The sequence below is a fragment of the Eptesicus fuscus genome, chromosome 2, assembly GCF_027574615.1.
Source record: "Eptesicus fuscus isolate TK198812 chromosome 2, DD_ASM_mEF_20220401, whole genome shotgun sequence".
In the NCBI taxonomy this organism is placed as follows: Eukaryota; Metazoa; Chordata; class Mammalia; order Chiroptera; family Vespertilionidae; genus Eptesicus; species Eptesicus fuscus.
This window is the reverse complement of record NC_072474.1, coordinates 96,891,470-96,914,889: the sequence shown is the minus strand read 5'-3', so window position 1 is coordinate 96,914,889 and position 23,420 is coordinate 96,891,470.

The following is a 23,420-nucleotide window of genomic DNA, read 5'->3' as shown; positions in this document are numbered from 1 at the left end:
TCATGCGTTTACAAGGTACATTTAACACCTATTTGTAAGCAAACTTTTCCATGATTAATTTGATTTCATCCCTTAGGCAAAGATTGTTTTCAAAACATGTATGGTATGATTAATTAAATTTTAGAAAATTAATTAATACTTTGACTTCAGAGCTTTTAAAATACATTATTACTATTATGCATTGTTAAATAAATTTGACTTGAGTTTTAGTCATTCCATTACTGTTCTTTTTGAGCCATTGCTTTTTGCTTTGGATTTAAAATTCAGTAAGAAGAAAATTTATGTTCAGTAGAACTGGCCAGTGTTGAGCCTTTTTCCCCTGGAAATGAATAACATACCTGTGTAGAGATGACAGTGATTTAAGGCTGTGGGAACAGGTCTTTATTTACCTGCTATTGAAATCAGACACAGTTTCTGGCCTTGATGCAGTAAATATTTTGTAATTTTATTGGAAACTATAATATTATTTCACTCACAAAAGCCAGCTTTCTATACAGTATTACATGACATCTTCAAAGCAATAATAAATTAGATCCAACCTCCAAAATATCCAAACATAACCATTTATAAGGAAAATGGATACCGAAGCAATCTTACTTCTCAAAATAGCAATCTTCACAATTCTGGTCTCCTGCCAGAGTAATTCTCTTAGGAATATATTGTTTGTTTGTGGGAAAAGGGAATGTATCACTGTAGAATTTATCGAGTGCCTACTATGTTTTAAATACTGTGCCACACTGTGCTGTGCATTTTTAAATGTTTTTTTTTTGTTGTTGTTGTTGTTGTTTAAAGTATTACATATGTCTCCTTTTCTCCACATCCACCCCTCCCCGCCACTCCCACCCCCAGGACAAGCCTCCACCGCCCCAGTGTCTGTGTCCCTTGGTTATGCTCATATACATACATACAAGTCCTTTGGTTGATCCCCCCCCCACCCTCCCCTGCCTTCCCTCTGAGGTTTGATGGTCCCTTCGGTGTTCCTCTGTCTCTGGATTTATTTTTGTTCATCAGTTTATGTCGTTCATTATATTCCACAAGTGAGTGAGATCATGTGATATTTATCTTTCTCCTACTGGCTTATTTCGCTTAGCATAATGCTCTCCATGTCCATCCAAGCTGTTGCAAATGGTAAAAGTTGCTTCTTTTTCATACTAGTAGCAGCCGAGTATTCCACTGTGTAGATGTACCACAGTTTTTTTAATCTACTCATCTGTTGATGGGCACTTAAGCTGTTTCCAAATCTTAGATATGGTAAATTGTGCTGCTGTGAACATCATGTGCTGTGCTTTTTAATTTTACTTTCTGGTATGCTCCCCGCAATAACCAATGAGTTAGATGGTGCTGTCCCCATGTTACTCCTGCAGAGACAGACTCCTCAGAAAGGGTAGTTTCCCAAATTCACACAACTACTATATGGCCTTCAACTCAGATCACATGACTCTACTGCCAAAATAACAATCTTTTCCTTAAATTTTATTGGGATTTATTGGGGTGACATTTGTTACTAAAATTATATAGTTTTCAAGTGTACAATTCTATAATAAAGAATCTGTATATTGAATTGTGTCTTAATGAAATCACCAAACCATTTTTCCATAGGAACACACATTTTCAATAAAAATATCATATACACACATGTCTATATTACACACACATACATTTAGTTGAGATTGCATGCAGGGAGTTGATATAGCTTCAAAATGAGTGGAGAGTTTATACATCTTCAATGATGAAAAATAAAAAAACATAATATATTTGTTAATCATTTTAGGGAAAAAATGCATTTTACCAAAACCTTCTAATTTTTAGCATATGCATTGAAATGCCAAGATTCTTTCTTAATAAACAGATACTTTACATTACTTTTATTAGATAGCTGTAACAAATTCCCATAAGCTCAGTGACTTAAAACAACAGAAGTTTATTCTCTCATAGTTCTGCGGGCCAGAATCCAAATCCATGTCACGAGGCTAAACTCAAGGTATTGGCAAGGCCTGGCTACCTCAGGGGGCTCTAAGGAGAATCTGTTCCTTGTTTCTTCAGCCTCTGGTGGCTAATGATGTCTTTGGTTTGGGGCCATATCGGTGTACTCTCTGCCTCTGGCTTCATGTCACCTTCTCTTCTACAGTTGAATGTGTATGTATGCATGTGTGTGTTTATATATGTGTTTAGTGTTTGTGTGTGTGTGGGGGGGGTGGGGGGCTATGTGTTGAATCTCCCTCTGCCTCCTACTGATAAGGATTCAGGCGATGTCATATTGAGCCTACCCAGATAATCTAGAACAATCTCTTTATCTTAAAATCCTGCATTTAATCTCAATTACAAAGACTTTTTCCAAATAAGGTAACAGTTTCATGTTCCGGAGATTAGAAATGATATATTTGAGGGCCATTATTAGCTTACTACATATATACTTGATATTTCTGTAATCACTTTGCTTACTCTTTTGCTATTTATCCTCTAAATTTGCACTGTTAGCTTCATTTTACTATTTATAAAATAATTTCTCACAATGTGGCTTTGATTCCATCATCCGCCAAACAGCAAAATACTGTTATTTTTGTTGGGCAGTGATACAAGCCAGCAGAGTGAGAGGATAGTGGCAAAGTAAAAAATATGTCAGTTTCAGCTAAAACAGAGAGAATTTTTAAAACTATTGCACAAAATTTCTCTTGCTTAAACATGCCTACTTCATCAAGACTAAATGGTGAACTGGGCACTCTCTCTTTTTCCAAACCTTGTTTAAAACAGACTGTTATAGTTTACAATTCATATTTCTACCATTTCATATTTCCATCACATTTTCCTTGCCCTGTTTCAGTTCTACATCCTTTTAGTGACTGCACCTATATTTAATGTGGGCTATCCAATCCACACATTTGAAATGGGATCATACAACATTTCTGTAAGCTTAAAATTGTTCCAAATATAAAGTTTACTGAAAAAAATTATCAGGGATAAAATATACCTTCTAATGACAATAGAGAGACAATAAATATGAAACTGATTTCCCTGAAGAAGAGCAGCAATATAAAAGAACAGAAAAAAAGAATGAGAAAATTTAGAAAAAATTGACAAGAATAAAAGAAACTTGAATCAACAGCTTTAAAGAATATAAAATAGTCCATAAAGAATTGACACAAAATTATAAAATATATGTCAGGTAGATATTCTAGTAAAGACAAAAAGTCACAAAGACAAAGAAAGAATTCCCATTGGTTATCTAGACAAAAATATCAAGTCAAGTTTAAAAGGAAAAATAAAAATCAACCTACCTTCCCACATCTCCTTCACATCAGTGGAACAATGAACATAACTTTTTTTCATGAAAATCAATAATGACTCCAAAATTCTACATCCAGACAAGCTAATAATACTCAAATCAGCTTTGAACATGAAAGCTAATTTTATTAAGAAAAATAAAGACAAGGTATATATGAGCCATTATTAAAGAACTATCAGAGGACTAGTTTCTGTTAATTAAGAGATTAATGGAGAAATGGTAAAATAATTATTATTGAGCAACAAATCCAGTTATTTATATGGTTTAAACTAAAAAATGTGAGCATTATAAATATGGAGGAGAATGTAATGTTATGAACTATGACAATAGAGGAATAATACATTATATGGAAATTTGAAGAGAAGACAGAAAAGGTGGAAGCCATGGTGGTTTTCTTTTATGCATAGTTTAATATATTTAAAAATAATAAATTAAGAAAACTATAAGCAATTTAAAGTTATAAAGCTAACCAGTATTAAAATAATAGAACCAATGAAAAAGTGGGAAGGAGAAGTGGAAAGGTAGAAAAACGTTTTTCTCATTGTTCATAGTAGGAAGTCAGTAGACATGGGAGAAATAGCTGATTACAAATATTATCTAAAAACATAGATGTGAAGTAACCATTAGAACAAAAATACAGTGATTTTTTAAGAGAACATACACCGAAAAACCAATGTAAACCCTAGGTAAAAAGTTAAAACGTGAAAAGGAAAGAAAAATTCAGACCAGATTATTGAGTATGCTACTATTTATATAAAAGAATTATACATAAAGATGATTATATATTCACAGATTGAAAGAACACACAAATAACAATGATAATTGCCTCTGAGAAAGGAAACTGGTTGGATAGGAAAACAAGTGGGAGAGAGACTAAGTTTTTACTTTGTTCCCTTTTGTGTCTTTTAAATTTTTTACTCTAAATATCTATATACTAGAGGCCTGGTGCATGAAATTCATGCTGGGTAGGGTGCCTAGGCCTGGCCTCCCTGCCTCCCTGCCTCTTCCTTCCCTCCCTCACTCCCTCAGCACCCACCACCACCGCTGGTTGCCCACCATGTTCTGCGCCACCCCCTGGTGGTCAGCACATGTCATAGCAAGCAATTGAACTCCCCCTCTCCCGGTTGAACTCCTGAGCAGACAATTTGCATATTAGCCTTATATATATATATAGATAGATTGCCTATTAACATTGAATAAGTCTATAAGTTAAAATCAACAAATTATCAAAGGAGTTGTATGTGCAATAAGTGTGCATTTGGGGACAGCTGATATGCTTTGTCTTAGTTCACACATCCTCACCCATATATGGCTGACCTTGTAAAATGTGGGAATTACATGATTATTGACTGAAAAAACATCTAAAAATGTATAGAATTTTTAATATTTATCAATAGTTTTACCTACTAAAAACTTCTTTCAGCTATATTAAAATTATGCTGTTGTTGATTTGTGCTCTAGTATTTTTAAGTTGAGAAAAATAAGTCAACAGATATGAGAGAGAAGCAAGAATTAGGTGAGACTTCCAAAAAGCAAATGATTGATGGCAATCGGGAGGGAGGGCAGAGATGATACTGCAACCTCGGCCAGAGGGGACAGGCTAGATTAATGAGATGCATCCATGCCCAAAGCTGCTATCTCTCTTTCAACTGTTCTCTGCTCTCCTAAGGAAATGCTGGTTGACAAACATAGTTATAAGTGATAAATGACATCTGTGAACATTTGAGAAAAAAAAACAAAACTTAAATGCAGAAGTATTATATAAATGCAGAAATATTATAGTAAATGTAGAATTATTATATTAAAAGATAATATGGTAGATAAATTTTTACTATAAAGAAATTAGCAGCTGTACTTTAAATCCTAGAACTATGTATCATATATCCTCCTCCAAAACAATAATGTAAATTCCTCAAATTAAATTTGCACAGATATGGTCATTTCTATAGGAAATTCTGTACAAAAAGCCTGCAGATTCCTTATGGTAATGTGGTCCAGTAAAAAGATCATTGGACCTAAAGACAAGACAAGGAGGCTACATTGCAGTTCCTGGATTTTCCCCATTTGATGTAATGAGGATGGATATTAAGTTTAGATTTGGTTTTTCAATTCTGCCTCTACCAGCTACTATTTGATGTCTATTTTAGTCAGATAGAAGCCACTCTACATAGTTCAAGCAGGAAATTACTTAATTCCCAGAACTTGGTGTTTATACAACCACTAGAAAGGCTGAGGTAATATAGATTAGGGAAACCAGAACGAGGTAATTTCATTGTAAATTTACTCATGATAGGAGAACTAATAGTAAGCATGAAAACTCTGTTGATAAATTAAGAGCCCAGCTTCTACATTTACTTTATCTTATATTTTACCATTTAATTTTTTTTTGTCATATACAGTAATTTACAAAGTGTTTCCACTGATATTTCCAGTACCCACCTGGCACCATACATAGTTATTATGATACTAGAGGCCTGGTGCACGAAATTTGTGCATGGGTAGGATCCCTAGGCCTGGCTGGTGATCAGAGCCGATCGGGGCCTTTCTTCCCCCAGCAGCTGGCTGCCAGCAGGACCTTCCTTCATTCTGCGCTGCCTCCTTGTGGGCAGCGCACATCATAGCAAGTGGTCAAACTCCGGGTCAATAGAATTCCCAGTGGGTCAAACTCCCAAGGGGATAATTTGCATATTAGCCTTTTATTATATAGGATTTTTTTACTATGATCCCTATGCTGTACTTTATATGTAATTACCAATTTATACTTCGTAATCCCTTCACCTTTTTCATCCAGTCCCTCAAACCCCCTTCCCTTTGGCAACCATCAGTCTGTTCTCTGTACCTATAAGCCTGTTTCATATTTGTTTATCTTGTTCATCAGATTCCACATATAAGTGAAATCATATTCTATTTGTCTTTCTCTGTATGACAGTTCATTTAGCATAACACCCTTTATGTCCATTCATGTTGTCAGAAATAGTAAGATTTCATTCTTTTTTATGTCTGAGAAATATTCCATTGTATATATGTACCATAGCTTTTTCAGCCACTCATCTATAGCTTTCTACTTTTACTTTTTTCTTTCTTGCTCTCTTCCTTTCTTTAATCCTCACTCACAGATATATTTCCATTGATTTTTGGAGAAAGTAGAAGAGAGAGGGAAAGACAGAGAGAAATATCAATGTGAGAGAAAACACATCGATTGGTTGCTTCCTACATGGCCCTGGCGGGAAGAGCCTGAGACTGAGGTACTTGCCCTTGACCAAAATCGAACCTGGGACCCTTCAGTCTGCAGGCCAACACTCTATCCACTGAGCCAAACGGGCCAGGGCAGCTTTCTACTTTTAAATTCCTCATTTTTTAACAGGTTGCCACAAGACAAACACCTTAAAAGCTTATGTTCCCACTCCTTGTTCAGCAGATTTCTATAGGACCCTCTTTCTGTTTGTTTTTCTTTATATTTAGGATCAATAGCTACACAGTAGCTTTCAGCTGCCTCTTACATGGAAATTTTATTTTATTTATTTATTTTTTTGACTCAGACAAATCTTTTACATGGACTGATTTTGGGTCAGTTTCTCCCTAAATTGCCTTATCAGGGATCCAATACATAAGATAGGCCCTAAAATCCAGTGTGTGATTGTCTTTATGTAAGCATCTGAGATTGTATTTTGCTAAGGGAGACCAAGTTATAGTTATTTAAAGAAACGTAAGGTAATAGTTTTTCCTTTGATAGGTTTTATTAATTTTATGTGACTTCACAAAAGAAACACTGATTGAAGAGGTTAAAATTATCTTATATACATAAAATAATTTCTCTTGTATTTATTGACGCATAATGCAGCAATTAATGTAAAAACAAGATATTTTAAAATAGTTAATTTTTCAATTTGGGTAATGTATGAAAAGTGATTAATTGAATTTAAATTATCATCTAAAAATGGACACTAATTTGTAATAATATTCTTCAAAATGTCTACGTTATACATTATATCTTGGTTAATCTGATGATGATTTATCACACTAAATGAAATGTTTCCTCAAAATATTAGAAAGAAATTAATCATCATAAAATTAACATTTTATTAGACCATTAAACCAATGAATACATCACTAGATCAATAACTAATCTTCACCAAATAAATATACAAACACGCATTAAGATTTATCTATCTCTATATATATCTACTTAACTATCTATATAACTAACCTGGTACAATCTTTCGACAAATTGAAAGCTGTAGTTTGTCCTCAACCAATTTATTTTTAAAAGTAATTGCTATGTAACTATTCTGGCAAATCATAGATTGCACAATACCATAAAGTTGGAAGAGACATTAGAAAACTGTGGTCCACCTCTCATTTTTTTATATATGGTACCTAATACTCACAGAAAATGGGATTATTGACTCAAAGTCATAAAGTTTCCTTATAACAGGAGAATGACACAGGTCTCCTGAGATCTGATTTCTTGCTTTTGAAACACTCAAATGTAGGAAAAGAAAAAATAAATTTTACTTGTGAAATACAGCTGGAATAGAAAATGCCCTTATCATTACATCCTTTTCTATATCTAAGTATATCATAATAGTGCTTTAGACAGGTTAATATATATACTAAAATGTGTTATGGTCTGATAGGAATTTTATAGAAATTGTGCTTTTCATTAATTAATTGAATTACTGCAAAATATTTAGTTTCCCATTTATAAAATAACTAGAGGCCCAGTGCATGAAATTCATACACTCGGGGAGGCAGGAGGTCCCTAAGTCCGGCCTGTGCCCTCCCACAGTTCAGGAGCCTTTGGGGGATGTCTGAATGTTGGGCTCCCATGGGGAGCATGCCTAAGCCTGCAGTCAGACATCCTTAATGCTGCCGCAGAGGCGGGAGAAGATCCTGCCACCGCCACTGCACTTGCCAGCCGTGAACCCAGCTTCTGGCTGAGCAGCGCTCCCTCTGTGGGAGTGCACTGACTACCAGGGGCAGCTCCTGCATTGAGCGTCTGCCCCCTGGTGGTCAGTGTGCATCATAGTGACTGGTCGTTTTGCCGTTTGGTCATTTTGCATATTACCATTTTAATATATAGGATTATGGCCAGTGATACATTTTTCTACATGAATCACATTTTTATTTAGAACAAATTTGGTTATCATAGTGTAGAGTGAAATATTCATTACTCTTTGGCCTAAAAACATGATTATTCTATTTGTTGCTTATAACATTGTAGACAGTTTGAGAAATATCAAAGGAAATACCAATAAATGTTTATATCAAATCATCATCTATTACAGTGATGGCGAACCTATGACACGCGTGTCAGCACTGACACGCATAGCCATTTCTAATGACACGTGGCCGCTGAGGTGGCCGCATGCCAAGGATGAAACATTTGCTGCTCCTGAGGATGAAACATTTGTGAAATAATGTTTTTTCCTCAAAGTGACACACTACCCGAGTTATGCTTAGTTTTTTGGCGAAGTTTGACACACCAAGCTCAAAAGGTTGCCCATCACTGATCTATTAGGTCCACATACTCACAAGAATTGCCCACCAACTAACTACCTTAAATGTTAGCAAGGTTGTAATTACACAAGAGAAAATCAAAACTATACCTTTAGTTATAAATATGAATTGATTTTGCCCCAAAAGTAGATTAGGCTATTTTGAAGTCTAAGATATTTTATTGGATACTGGTGAAGAAAATTTATCCATAGTGGAAGAAATTAGAACAGAGGTTGCCACTACAGGTAGAGAATTTGGGATTAACTGGAAAGGGATAGGAAAGAATGTGTTGTTTACAATATCCTCTAATCTAATAATAGACAAATATGCAAATTGACCGCACCTTCGCTACACCTAAACCACGCCCACCAGCCAAGCCACGCCCACCAACCAATCAGGACGAGTATGCAAATTACCCCAACAAAGATGGCGGCTAATTTGCATATCAAGACAGCGGCCAAAGAAGCCAAGAGCTGCAGAAGGGAGTAAAGCTTCCAAGAAACAAGCAAGCCGAGGGGGGGCGGGAGGAGAAGGGCGGGGCGGAGGCGGGGCCAGGGGCGAAGGGAAACGTGGGTGGGCTGTAGGAGAAGGTGAGCCGGGTGACAAGGGCGGGGCGGAGGCGGGGCCGAAGGGAAACGAGTGCGGGCTGGAGGAGAAGGTGAGCCGGGTGACAAGGGCGGGGCGGAGGCGGGGCCAAAGGGAAACGCGGGCGGGCTGGAGGAGAAGGTGAGCCGGGTGACAAGGGCGGGGCGGAGGCGGGGCCAAAGGGAAACGCGGGCGGGCTGGAGGAGAAGGCGGGGCGGGGGACAAGGGCGGAGCGGAGGCGGGGCCGGGGGGCGAAGGGAAACGCGGGCGGGCTGGAGAAGGCGGGGCGGGGGACAAGGGCAGAGCGGAGGCGGGGCCAGGGGGGCGAAGGGAAACGCGGGCGGGCTGGAGGAGAAGGTGAGCCGGGTGACAAGGGCGGGGCAGAGGCGGGGCCGGGGGAGAAGGGAAACGCGGGTGGGCTGGAGGAGAAGGTGAGGCAGACGACAAGGGAGGAATGGAGGCGGAGTAGAGTGCAGCAGGAAATCCTATTGCAGGATTTTTCCTGCAACGGGAAAGCTAGTATATAATAAAATCCTAATACGCAAATCGACCGAATGTCGGAATGACCAGTTGCTATGACACACACTGACCACCAGGGGGCAGACGCTCAATGCAGGAGCTGCCCCCTGGTGGTCAGTGCAGTTTCACAGGGGGCACACCACTCAGCCAGAAGCTGGGCTCACGGCTCCTGAGTGCAGCGGTAGTGGTGGGAGCCTCTCCTGCCTCCACAGCAGTGCTAAGGATGTCTTGGGGGAAGTCTGACTGCCTGCTTAGGTCCACTCCAAGCGGACCTACGCAGGCAGTCAGACATCCCCTAAGGGCTCCAGGACTAGGAGAGGGTGCAGGCCGGGCTGAGGGATTCCCCCCTCCCCAGTGCACAAATGTCGTGCACCAGGCCTCTAGTATTACTGATAATTGAATGCAAAGGAAAAAAAAAAAAAGCCAAATTGTGATACCTTTTCTGCAATAGTAATACTAATAGAGACCATGCTGAAAAGAGATACACCACAATTCTATCAGCAGTTTTCTATCATGGAATTTAGGGCAATTAAAATTTGTATCAACTTTTTCTTAATTACTCTCTAAGGTTTCTATTATGATCATGTATTATTTGGCAAGGTTATACAGGATAAATATAAAGAATTGGTAAATTACAAGATAGGAAAACTTTCCCTTTGTTGTGCATGTGTGATATTGAGCAGTTACTTTAAAATATCCACAGACTTTGACAGAGTATAAAGCATGATTAGATTTCCATCAGCAGCTCATGTGCTGAGAATAACACAAGAGTGTAATTGACCTTCAGACTAGAACTTAATGCCTGAAGAAATGTTCATCACACAAAAAATCCTTTGAAGAAAAATTTCCTGGACCAATAGCCAAATAAAATTTTAGTTATCAAAATATTCTAGTCTGTTCTTACGCTAGAGGCAGACCTAAATCATACCTTGAAATAAAGCTGTAGCCTTTATTTTCCTATATAATTTAATCTTTATTAACATTGTCAACCCTTTTAAATTACATTTTAAGTAGGTGTAAACACAGCTTTAACTTTTCATAATATTCTCTCTGTCTCTGTCTCTCCTTCTTTTTCCTCTCACTCTCTCCATAGATAAATAAATAAATAAATAAATAAATAAATAAATCATAATAAAATAATAATATGCAAATTGACCATCACTCCAACACACAGGATGGCTGCCCCCATGTGGTCAAAGATGACTGCCCCCATGTGGACACAAGATGGCCGCTACAAGATGGCCAGCAGGGGAGGGCAGTTGGGAGGGACAAGGCCTGCAAGGGAGGGCAGTTGGGGGCGATCAAGCCTGCAGGGGAGGGCAGTTAGGGGGTGACCAGGCCTGCAGGGAATGGCAGTTAGGGGTGACCATGCCTGCAGGGGAGGGCAGTTAGGGGTGACCAGGCTGGCAAGGGATGGCAGTTAGGCATCAATCAGGATGGCAAGGGAGTGGTTAGGGGGTGATCAGGCTGGCAAGCAGAAGTGGTTAGGGGCAATCAGGAAGGCAGGCAAGCGAGCAGTTGGGAGCCAGCAGTCATGGATTGTGAGAGGGATGTCCGACTGCCCATTTAGGCCCGATCCTACTGGTAGGATCGGGCCTAAATGGGCAGTCGGACATCCCTTGAGGGGTCCTAGATTGGAGAGGGTGCAGGCTGGGCTGAGGGACACACACTCCTGTGCACGAATTTCTTGCACCAGGCCTCTAGTAAATAAATAAGGGATATGCCATGGAACAGGTTTTTAGTATGCATACTTATGGCTTCTATTTATTAGACATTATTGTGTGGGGGGGCATTTACAATGATACCTTTGCAATTACAAATTCATTGTTAATTCACAATTAACCTACTTATTAATAACAGAAAAAGAGCAAAGGCAAGGCCAAATATTACAGGCATGTAATTTAGACAGCTTCACCAGGAAGCTACAACTTTATACTTCCAAGAAATCTAACAAAAGGAAGATAGACTCAAGCCCAGTAAAGCAAAGGTATTTGTATGTCACTTACACCTGGCAGCAGATCATTGGTCAGAATAGGCATAGCACTGCTAGAGGACAAAATTTGGGATATTTAATCCCCTAAACAAAGGTGTTCCCTCTCTTGGGCTGTTGGTTGCTCTTATGCTCTAGGGTCTCCATATATTGCACTTGATTCCTGGTTTGCAGAGCTCTCTTGCTCTTGCTTCCAGGCATTTGGCCATATGGCAGACAGCCATGAAGATCCCTCAAGCAATGGACTAATGGACTACAACTAACCTAATGCAAGACTGGACCCAGCTGCAATCTGGAATGGAAACTCTGGACACTGGCTTTGCTTTTAGCTCTACTGAATCCCCAGCTACACTTCTTCTATACCTAGATTAAGGGAAATGGGACTTTGGAAATGCAGAGATGTAATTTAACCTGAAATAAAAATCGCTCAGTCTCCCATGTGAGTCTCAGAAAATTCTTTTTCTTGAACTATCATAAGGACTCCACCCACAGCACTCAGTGTGGAAAGGGATACCACAACTTCCCCAGTAATAACATTTTTTACTAGATGCTTCCAATGTAAAACTCTACCCCAAGCATGACAAACTCTAGGTCGTGGGCTGCATGCCTCATTTATTTGGCCCATGTTAACCTTTGAGTTTGACATGCTTGCTCTACCCCTTGCCAGTATAGGTAGTAGACATGAGCTTGAGGCAGCTAGAACAAAAGTAGAACCATATGATGCTGTAGCTGACCTAACAGTGAGAGGTATATTGAGAATGGTTGACTTTCAATATCAAATGAGTTTATATGTCCAGATGATGAAACTGAACAAAATATAGTTGATTGTATCCTGGTAACATATGTTAAGTTACCAGGATAATCTACGTATATAAAAAGCCAGCAACTGTAACAGCTATAACGACCATAATGACCAGTCATATGACACCCACTGTGGCCAATGAACCGGCCTAATCAGGGCGTGGGGCCGGCCAGCCAAACTCTCAGCTCCTCCCCCCTGCCAGCCTGCCCCTGATCGGACTCTTCTACCCCAAACAAGAGCGGGCCGGCTGGCCAAATGCCCCTTTTCTTCCCCCATTTCCTGCCCTGCCCCTGATCAGCCCACCCCATCACGATAGGCTCGCAGCTGCTCCCCGCCAGCCAGCCTGCTCCTGATCGCACCCTGCACCCCAATAGGGGGCAGGGCTGGTCAGCCAACATCCTGCAGTCCCTCCTCCAACCTGGCCCCACCCCAGATTGTCCCCCCACCCCAATCAGGGCTGGCCTGCTAACTACCCATGGCCCCTTCTCCAGGCTGCTGGCCCCTGATTGGCACCCCCCACCCCATTCAGGGGCAGGGCTGGCTGGCCCACCACCCACAGTCCCTCCTCATGGCAGGCCTCACCCCAAATCAGCCCCACAACCCCAATCAGGGGCTGGGTCCACCAGCCAATCACCTGCAGCCCCTTCCCCCAGCCGGCCCAGCCCTGATCGGGATGGGCCGGCCAGCCAATCTCCTCCTCCTGACAGGCCCAGCCCCAATCCTCCCTGATTGGGACTGGGCTGGCCGGACCCCACCCATGCATGAATTCCTGCACTGGGCCTCTAGTTGTTTTATAATAAGGAAGAATAAAACAATAAAAACAGTAAAATTGTCGATAAATGTACAGACTTGTAAGTTTGTAAGACGTAACTGCTTCTCATCTTTAGTCAGGAAAAATAAATAAAATTGAGGAGTCCTTTGAGCAATAAAGGTAGATTAGATTAATCTTGCAGCCAGAATTAAGTCATGGCAAGGCTGTCATATTCATTCTTAGAATTTCTGACATGATTTAGGTGTCTCACATCAAAGATTCAATCCACGTTTCACTCCCATTAAATTCTCTCTATGAGACATATTGGCTAAGAAAAAGTAGAGTAAAAATATGTTTCTACCAAGAAACATGATATATTTAAGGTACTAGTTATTAAAGAAGGAGAGCAGAGTTAAAAAAAAAGCAGAGATTTGTCACAAATCTAAGAACCGAGCATAGAAAAGAAATGTGAATAAGGTTATCAAAACACTTTGCTGACTAAGTCAAATTACTAGAAAGTACACCATGTTTTTAAAAGTTTGTACTATCAATGGATGTATGGCTTACACCAAAGAATATCTGTGATTGTTCAAGACCAGAATATACCAGAAATACCAAGACCAGAAGAACCAGAATGTGACTGTTCAAAACCCCCAACAGTCTAAAGGAAGTAGTCTGAGAGAAGCTGCTAGATGTCCAAGGAGGGTATATTTTCCACTCTTCATTTCATATGAGGCTTAGTAGAAAAACAGAGAGCAGAACATTACCCAAGTAGCACAGAGAATGGAACCAAGAAGCACAGAGAACAATGGACTGAACATCCCTCATAGTAACTGTCCAGGTAGATTTCAAAATGGACGTATAAACCTTTAAATTTTTGTTCTCTTTCTGAATGAGGGTGTTTGCTGATATAGCCAGTTCCCTAGATATACAGTGTAACTTATCTATTTAGTTTATAAATGTCTGGATCAAGAAAAAACATGTAGTTGATAGTTGATAAATGCACTCTTTGTGTTCTAAGCACACAATTTCAACTTGTTAAGGGAATGGGGTTCCCCACACCACCAAGCATTTCTCCAATAGCAGTTGAGTATCTAAAAACTAATTCTCAATTCTGACACTATCTATCTGAGGATAACATTTGATGCCACAGGTTAAGGGCTCAGTCGCACAAGAAAGCCACCCACGCACACCCATACACTTCAGATGACAATTGCAAACCTAGATTGCTACATGCACTTCTGACAAACTGGCTATATACATCACAGGTTCCTATGACCTCCTTCTTGGGTTCAATTACTTTGATAGAATGGTTAACAAAACTCAGAGAAACATTTTACTTTCTAGACCAAATTTTTATTACATCAGGATATTAATCAGGAACAGCCAGGTGGAAAAAATGCATAGGGCAACTCAGGGGGAAAGGGCATTGAGCTTCCATGACCTCTCAAAGTGTGTCACTCTCCCCAAATCTTCAAGCATCCACCAACTCAGAAGCTCTCTGGACCCCATCCTTGTATGTTTCCATGGAGACTCATTGCATAGGCATTATTGATTAAATCACTGGCCATTAGCACCTGGTTCAACCTCCAGCCCTTCTCTCCTCCTCATAGGTCAGGGGTGGGATTGAAAGTTCTAACACTCTCATCACCTGGTTGATTCTCCTGGCAACCAGCCCCCATCCTTAGATGCTCTGCAAAAGTCACCTAGTTAACATAACAAAAGACGAATTTATGGCTCTTGTCACTTAGGAATTCCAAGGGTTTGGGGAGCTGTGAGCCAGCAACTGGGAAGGAGATCAAATATATAGGAGAAATACACTGAGTGGCCAGATTATTATGATCTCTGAATGCATAATAATCTGGCCACTCACTATATATATATATATATATATATATATATATATATATATATAATTAGAGGCCCGGTGCATGAATTGATGCATGGGTGGGTCCGGCCAGCCTCGACAGGGGGAGGGGACATGGGCAGTTGGCAGGCCTGCCTGCTAGTCAAATTCCTGGTCTAGGGGACAATTTGCATATTAGCTTATTAGCCTTTTATTAAATAGGATATACACTGAGTGGCCAGATTATTATGCGTTCAGAGATCATAATAATCTGGCCACTCAGTATATATTTTGGTGATTTGAATGACCAAATATTTTTTGATTATAAATCACAATATTGTAGGAATGATATAAACAATGAGATATCGATTTTTGTTGATACGATATAAAAAAACACACATAGATATTGAACGTCAAACTTGATGTCAGAAGCCAATGGCAATTTAGTAATCCCCTTGGAAGGGGAAAAGTCCTGTTGGAACGTGGGGTTCGGGGTACAGACTTCTTGTGGGTTCTTGTCCAATGAAGATGAAGAATAAATTCATGGACTAACAGATTTCTTTAATAAAAATGTAGAAGTTTATTGGAAGCATATACAAAGTCCATCTGGGCAGAGGTGTTCCCAAAGCGGACCCCCTCGAGAGGGGACCCCAAATGGGAAAAGCCTGCTTTCTCTCTCTCTCTCTCTCTCTCTCTCTCTGTCTCACTCTCTCTAAAAATAAAAAAAAAATATTGTCTCATGTCCCTTTGTCTCCAGTTTATATATGCTGCAGTTCTTTGTTTTAACCTGAACCTTTCTAATTGGACCTTTCATTAATGTAGGAGCTCCGTGCTTCCCTCATTGGTTATTCTGTTACATAGTATCAGTTTCAAAGGCCAATGCCCACATTGTGCCCGCCTCTTTCTTTCCCCTTATCTTGCAACATTCCTCTATTCTCTGTGAAAGTGTGTTTCCTTTTTCCCCCCGTACTCTGTGGCTTTTCCCTATCTTCTGGGAATGATGTCTTCCTCTCCCCTTATCCTCTGTGTATGTGTACCTTCTGGTATGTGTACCTTCTGGTGGCTCCAAACTCTTCACCTATGCATTCCTCCTCCATGGGCCCTCTTGGTTTCCAAAACTCCCCAAACCTGCCTATTTTGTCCCTAAAATTCCTTTCACTGTTAGTGTGTAAAATGAAAGGAGAACCAAATATTGGGTGACTGGAGGCGGTGTACAGAAATCATTAGTCTGTACATATATCAATAGACTCCAATCTGGGAGTAGGTGGTGTTATGCTTCCAGGTCCATTTGTTGAGGGAAACAGAGAGACAAATTCTTCCCAATGTGTTGTGAGAAGGAAAATGTCAGGTGTAAACTCTAGAAGACATCATTTAACTGGTAGATCAAGACTTTTCAAATCTTCCTTTCCTTCTGACACAGTGCTAAGCACTCAGCATAGTTCTATCAATTTGCCTCTCTAAGTAAATAATTAAGTAGAGCATATTTCATGACAGTCTCTGATTACCCCATCCTGTGTGAGAACTTAGCTTTCTGGGTTTGAGTCATTGAGGTGTGGTTTTGTTTTTGTTTTTGTTGTTGTTGTTGTTGTTGTTTTTTAATGCACCTTCACGATTTCTACTTAGAGGCTGTTAGGGCATTATTTCTCACTCTACACACAGAGAATCAGAGGTTAGAGAGTATGTGTGATTTGCCTGAGGATTCAGTCATCAGCTGCTACACACAAAACTGCTATTTGAATCCTTGTCAGCTTCTGAAATGTGTTGTTGTTTTTTTTTGGGGGGGGTCTTAACTTACTGCACTTTGAGACATATCTAATCATCTTAAATACCATAAATGCAACAATCTGGTACTGAGACAGAAAAAAAGTTAGGTAGATAGGGGCAGGACTCTGGGAGGGGAAGTGAAACCGGGAACCCAGCTAGGCAGAGTTACGAAGGCACCCCCACTGGGCGGGGAAGGAAGGGTTAGGGCAGAGGCTAACCAACCAAGAACTAACAAGCATGTATACAAAAAAAAAGGTGTGAGATGCGATTGTGTGGCTGGCCTGGGCCTCCTTCTGCGGGGCGGTCACTGGCTGGCCCTGCACACCTGCCACAACATTGCTGGCCAGTGGCCTGGGCCTCCCTCTGTGGGGAGATCGATTGTGGGGCCCCCAGATAGATTGCCCCGCAGAGGAAGGATCCACCTACCCACCGCAGCACTGCCAGCTGGGCAGCCTGGGCCTCCCTCTTTTTTTTTTTTTTTTTTTTTTAAGTAAGATTAATTTCACTGAGCAATACAAGATTGAATACTATGAAGGGTTTACCAGGATGGCAATGCACCCCACCCCCATCCCTCCCACCCCCAACACCCAGAGACTACAGTACTTAGAAGTTACATGCAATGGCCATAACTGCTGAATATCTATTTGTAACAAACGAATCATAGCATATTTATACTGTATCACATCAAGTGATTATAGAAATCCATTTACATATTGCTTGTATAAAATCTTTTTTTTTTTTTTTGTAAAAACTATTTTAAAAAAGAAAGTATAAAATACATATGCAGTTGAAAGCCCTGCCAGGACAGCCAGTCTGTGAACATCCAGTGAGTATGTGCTTTGGAAGGGTGCCTCATGCCCACAGCAACTCCAGCAGGGCCGGCAAGGGTGCGCTCTGGCTGCCACTCCAGGCAAGACCAAGCTGGACCACGGTGGGTGGGTACAGCAGGGCCTGGCACTGTGCCATTCTCCAGCCTTGCATCAGGATCAGGTCAGGGGCAGGGGCAGGCAGATTGCAGTTTCACTCTGAGTTCCATCCTCAGCCTAATTTTGGTTGCAACTCATGGCTTTTCCTGGCTGCTCAGAGGTCCTTTGGGTAGGTTCCCTGGCAGAGAGGCCAGAGAAGTGCCCACAGCTGCCTGGTTGGGCATCTCTCTGGCCCAGAGCCTCTGTTCTGCCTCCTGCAAGCCTGACCCCAGGGAGAAAAGGGCCCCCTCAGGACTACTTTGGTCTCAGTGCTTGGTCCTGGGTTTCATCAGCATGGGTTTCTTCCCCTGGTGTGGCTGATCTGAGTTTCACAAAAAACCTGGCGGATGCTGGCTGTGCTGAGCCTCATTGAAGAGTTTTTCATGCAGCAAGGAAGAGCCCTCTGGGACCCTCCTCCTCCTCTTCCTCCTCCCAGCCCATGGTCACTTCTTCTCTAGCTGCTCCAGCAATGGGTTGCCTTCTGAGTCAGGGGTCTTAAGGCTGTCGGTCCTAAGGATGCAGGTGGAGCTCTGCCCATTGAGCATCAGGATGAGCTGCTGCCACTCCTGCTTCAGCTTCTAGATCTGGGATTTCAGCTCTGCATTCATGAGCTCCAGCCACTCAGATTCCCTCTGCTCCTTCTTCTTGTTCCAGCATCGGGCTGCCGCCACTTTGTTCTTTTCCTGGTGCCTTTTCCTCAGCTCCTCTAACTCTTCTAGGTCACTTTTCACAGGTTGATGTCTTTTGCCCAGTTTCACCTCCAGGAAGTGCAAGAGGGCGATCCTGGCCCCAATGTTGGATGTCAGCGTATTTCAGCTCCTCTGCAGTCAGGGCCAAGCTGGGAAGTCCGGTCAGGGGGTTGAGACCTGGCAGAGAGCCTGCAGTCACGGGAGGGTCCAGGATCTGCCCAGGCATCATAGCAGGAGGAGTGGCAGTCCAGCCGTGCAGAAGCTGTGGGCGGTGGTGGTGTACCCGAGGCCCAGGCCCATCCGGGCCCAGGAGCCACTGCAGTGCCAGCCCCGCCACCACTGCAGCATCCGCCGCTGCAAGTACCTCCAGTCGCGCCCTGCGGAGCATCCCTCCTGAAGGCTGTGGCGGAGGCCTGGGCCTCCCTCTTTGAGGCGATCCATCCCAGGGCTCCCTGATCCATCACTGCGCAGAGGGTGGCCTGGGCCTCCCTCTGCCTGGCATCATGGGGCATTGGTGGCCCCTACCAATCACATCCCAACTGCCTTGTCTGGCCTGGTGCCAGTGCGTGTCATAGTGTGGTCATCCGGAAGGTTGTCTGGAAGGTCATCTGGATGGTCACTCTGCTGTTTGGTGTTTGGTCGATTTACATATTATGCTTTCATTATTATAGATATTTTATCTTTTAATTATCAGATTTATAAGATATATACATATAGTTATAGATATATCTTTATCTTTCATTAAATAATTTCTATTAATTTGAAAAGTCACATCCTTTACTGAATAGTTATCACCATCTAATCTAATAATAGACAAATATGCAAATTGACCGCACCTTCGCTACACCTAAGCCACGCCCACCAGCCAAAACCACGCCCACCAACCAATCAGGACGAGTATGCAAATTGCCCCAACAAAGATGGTGGCTAATTTGCATATCAAGACAGCGTTGAAAGAAGCCAAGAGCTGCAGAAGGGGAGTAAAGCTTCGAAGAAGCAAGCAAGCCAGGGGGGCGGGGGGAGGAGAAGGGAGGAGCGAAGTCAGGGCCGTAGGCGAAGGGAAACGAAGGCGGGCTGGAGGAGAAGGCGGGGCCGGCGGCAAGGGCGGAGCGGAGGCGGGGCCGGGGCAGAAGGGAAACGCGGGCGGGCTGGAGGAGAAGGCGGGGCCGGTGACAAGGGCGGGGCGGAGGCGGGGCCGGGGCCGAAGGGAAATGAGGGCGGGCTGGAGGAGAAGGCGAGGCGGGCGGCAAGGGCGGGCCGGAGGCGGGGCCGGGGGCGAAGGGAAACGCGGGTGGGCTGGAGGAGAAGGCGAGGCGGGCGGCAAGGGAGGAACGGAGGTGGGGTAGAGTGCAGCAGGAAATCCCATTGCAGGAATTTTCCTGCAACGGGAATGCTAGTATATTATAATAGCAAAAACATTAAATAAAATGCACTTAATAATGAAAGAGATTATTCTAAAATCATATTTTCGGTGCTAATTTTTAAAAACATTATAAAAGAACATATTCAAGGAACATATGTTGAAATGCTCAAATGATCACTTGCACTAACAGTGAATGAAGCATTCTTCGAAAGACTGATAATAAATTCAGACTTTGTATATCTCAGAAATCTGCACTGGATATTCTTTGAGGTCTTGCAGTTAGAGAAAGTATTTAAAGGCAGTCAAATGCATGCTAGATCTCAAGGAATATAAATATGAAAATGTGCTAAGAGAATGTAAATTATATGAAGAATTTGAAAAGTCATTGCAATTTTACTTTTTTAGCAAATTATCACTGACTGTACTGTTGCATTCACACCTCTCTTAAAGGGACATGTTATTAGCTATAATGGGCACAGTGCGAGCTTTAACAAATCATTAATTGTGGAACATCTTCTTTTCCCCATCTATAAATCCTTTTATTAAACCATGCCTCAAATAAATCAAGAAGCTAATTATTAGCAGCTGTGATGCAACTGCGATGCTACTCATATTAAAGGAACAAAGAGCCCTGACCGGTTTGGCTCAGTGGATAGAGCGTCGGCCTGTGGACTGAAGGGTCCCAGGTTCGATTCTGGTCAAGGGCATGTACCTTGGTTGCAGCACATCCCCAGTAGGGGGTGTACAGGAGGCAGCTGATCGATGTTTCTTTCTCATCCATGTTTCTAACTCTCTATCCCTCTCCCTTCCTCTCTGTAAAAAAAAATCAATAAAATATATATTTAAAAAAAAAAAAAAGGAACAAAGAGAGCAAGGACTCCTCAAGGATCCAGAAATATAACTTTTTATCAGTTTTGGACTGAACAAGAGAGGAGCAATCAGCTCACGATTGCATCTAGTAAAACTCACCTTGCAGCTTGCATTGTGTGAATTTATAAAATTCTTAGACCACACTTGGTAATTTAGAAAATTTCCTTTACTATAAAGATAGGGAAGATAAAGACAAGAGAAGCTAAGTGAATTTCACATTATCACACAGTTAGTTAATCATGGCGGAGTCCAAAATAAAAAGAGCACTTTCTGAGTCCAAGATCACGGGTCTTTGTTATTTGTTTTTTGTGATGGCACTTAAACTATGGATCCTCCAATCCAATATCCATTAATTCAATATTTGTTTATTCAGTATACAATATTTAAATATCACTGTGTCTCTTAGTTCTCATGTGTCCTTTTCAATTTACTACAGAAATTATAGCAAATATATGTTCAGGGAACACATGTTTTGTCACATATATAGATGTTTTTTGACTTATGGTGGAGTTACATCCTGATAAATAGTTTACAAAAAGTTGCAGACATTATAAGTCCAAAATGAATTTAATATTCCTACCCTACTGAACATCATAGCTTAGCCCAGCCAACCTAAAACATTCTCAAAACACTTACATTAGCCTACAGTTGGGCAATTTTCTTGAGTTTCATCAGAAGCAGGAGACATAGAGGGAAATTTTGTAAGATGGGATGTAAGAACACAAAACATAATATCCAAAAAATGCTGCCAACATATTACTTTGTGGAGTTGTTTACCCACATGGTCAAGTTCCTGAGTGGGACCCATGGCTCACTCCCCTGCCCAGCATTATGAGAGTAGTATCAATTTTGCTAGCACACACAAAAAGATCAAAATTCAAAATTTGAAGTATTGTTTCTACTTAGCACATATCCCTTTTGCACCATTATAAATTGGGAACTAGCTGTACATATATATATACACATACATTAAACATAAATAGATATATAGATAGAAAAATAAATGACAGATAATATTAGCATTATCATGCTTGGTAATATTGCCTATCATATATTTTTTATATTTTATGTGTTATTATTATGTATGCCACCAGCAATCCTACATAATAAAAGGGTAATATGCAAATTGACCGAACCGCAGAAGGACCGGTAGCTATGACGCGCACTGACCACCATGGGGCAGACACTCAATGCAGGAGCTGTTCCCTGATGGTCAGTATGCTCCCTCAGGGGGAGCATTGCTCAGCCAGAAGCCGGGAGAGTGCAACCATGGTGGCAGGAGCCTCTCCCAACTCCAAGGCAGCGCTAAGGAGCAGTGAGTCGAATGGTAAGGAGCAGTGAGTCGAACGGTAAGGAGCAGTGAGCAGGCAGGTGGTAAGGAGTGAGGGCTCCCAGACTGCTAGAGGGATGTCTGCCTGCCGGCTTAGGCCCACTCCCCATGGGAAGCCAGCAGGCAGACATCCCTGAGGGGTCCCGGACTGTGAGAGGGCCAAGGCTGAGCTGAGAGACCTCCCCAAGTGCACAAATTTTCATGCTCTGGGCCTCTAGTTTATAATAAAATCTCTTCTTTTAAGGCCTTCAACATTTATTGAGGCAAGTTACCACGCATACACACACAAACACACACACACATATGGTGTTGTGAAGGCTACGTAAAGATATGCACTAAATATTAAGGTACTAAACTACTTAAAATGAGATGCATAGAGAAATATATACTGTTAAATAGAGATATTAAACGTCACATTTTAATAGTATTTTTTTTCCTATTTACAGATTTTTAGAACTCATGGATAGTATAACCATTTCAATAATTAGATCAATATTATCACTTCTGTTTCCTAATTGTAATAGCTGGGATATTTCCACTTAAAACAGAAAGTTGAAAAGGATAAGCACTACTCATACACACTTAATCCCCCCTCCCTAAATAAAGCAATGATTAGATCTTCTGAGAATCTTTGAGCATGGAGGTAGGGGAGCAACTCCAGACAGTTTGAGTTTGTTAACTGCACCACCATGAAACAGCAGGGTGGCTCCCGGGCTGCTTTCGGGGATAACGATCACCTCGGAGGGAGCAGTATTTCTGTAAATGATGTTCATCATGAGATAAAAGGGGAGGACCTCTCACAAGCATTCCATTCCAAGCTACAAAGTTCTTTTGTTTTCAGACGCAGCAGTTATGAATTAAGGCCCACTGCTGTTCAAATAATTAGGATTTGTGGTGTTTAAGAATTAACTCCATTAGACAAGTAAAATGGTATTAATGGCGTGGCTACAAGCTGTGAAACATAGAAATATTACTTCCTAAGACAGCTGTTCCACTGCTGTTAAAATATGCAAACTTCACAAGAAAAAACTTTTTTTTTTTTTTTCCCTAGGAAATCAGTGCCTGGCTAAACAAACAACAACAAAGGGGAAATATAAGAGCCCCATTGAAATGAGAGTTCTTTTTTGAACTATTGAAACAGTTATGCACAATCTAAATCACTGA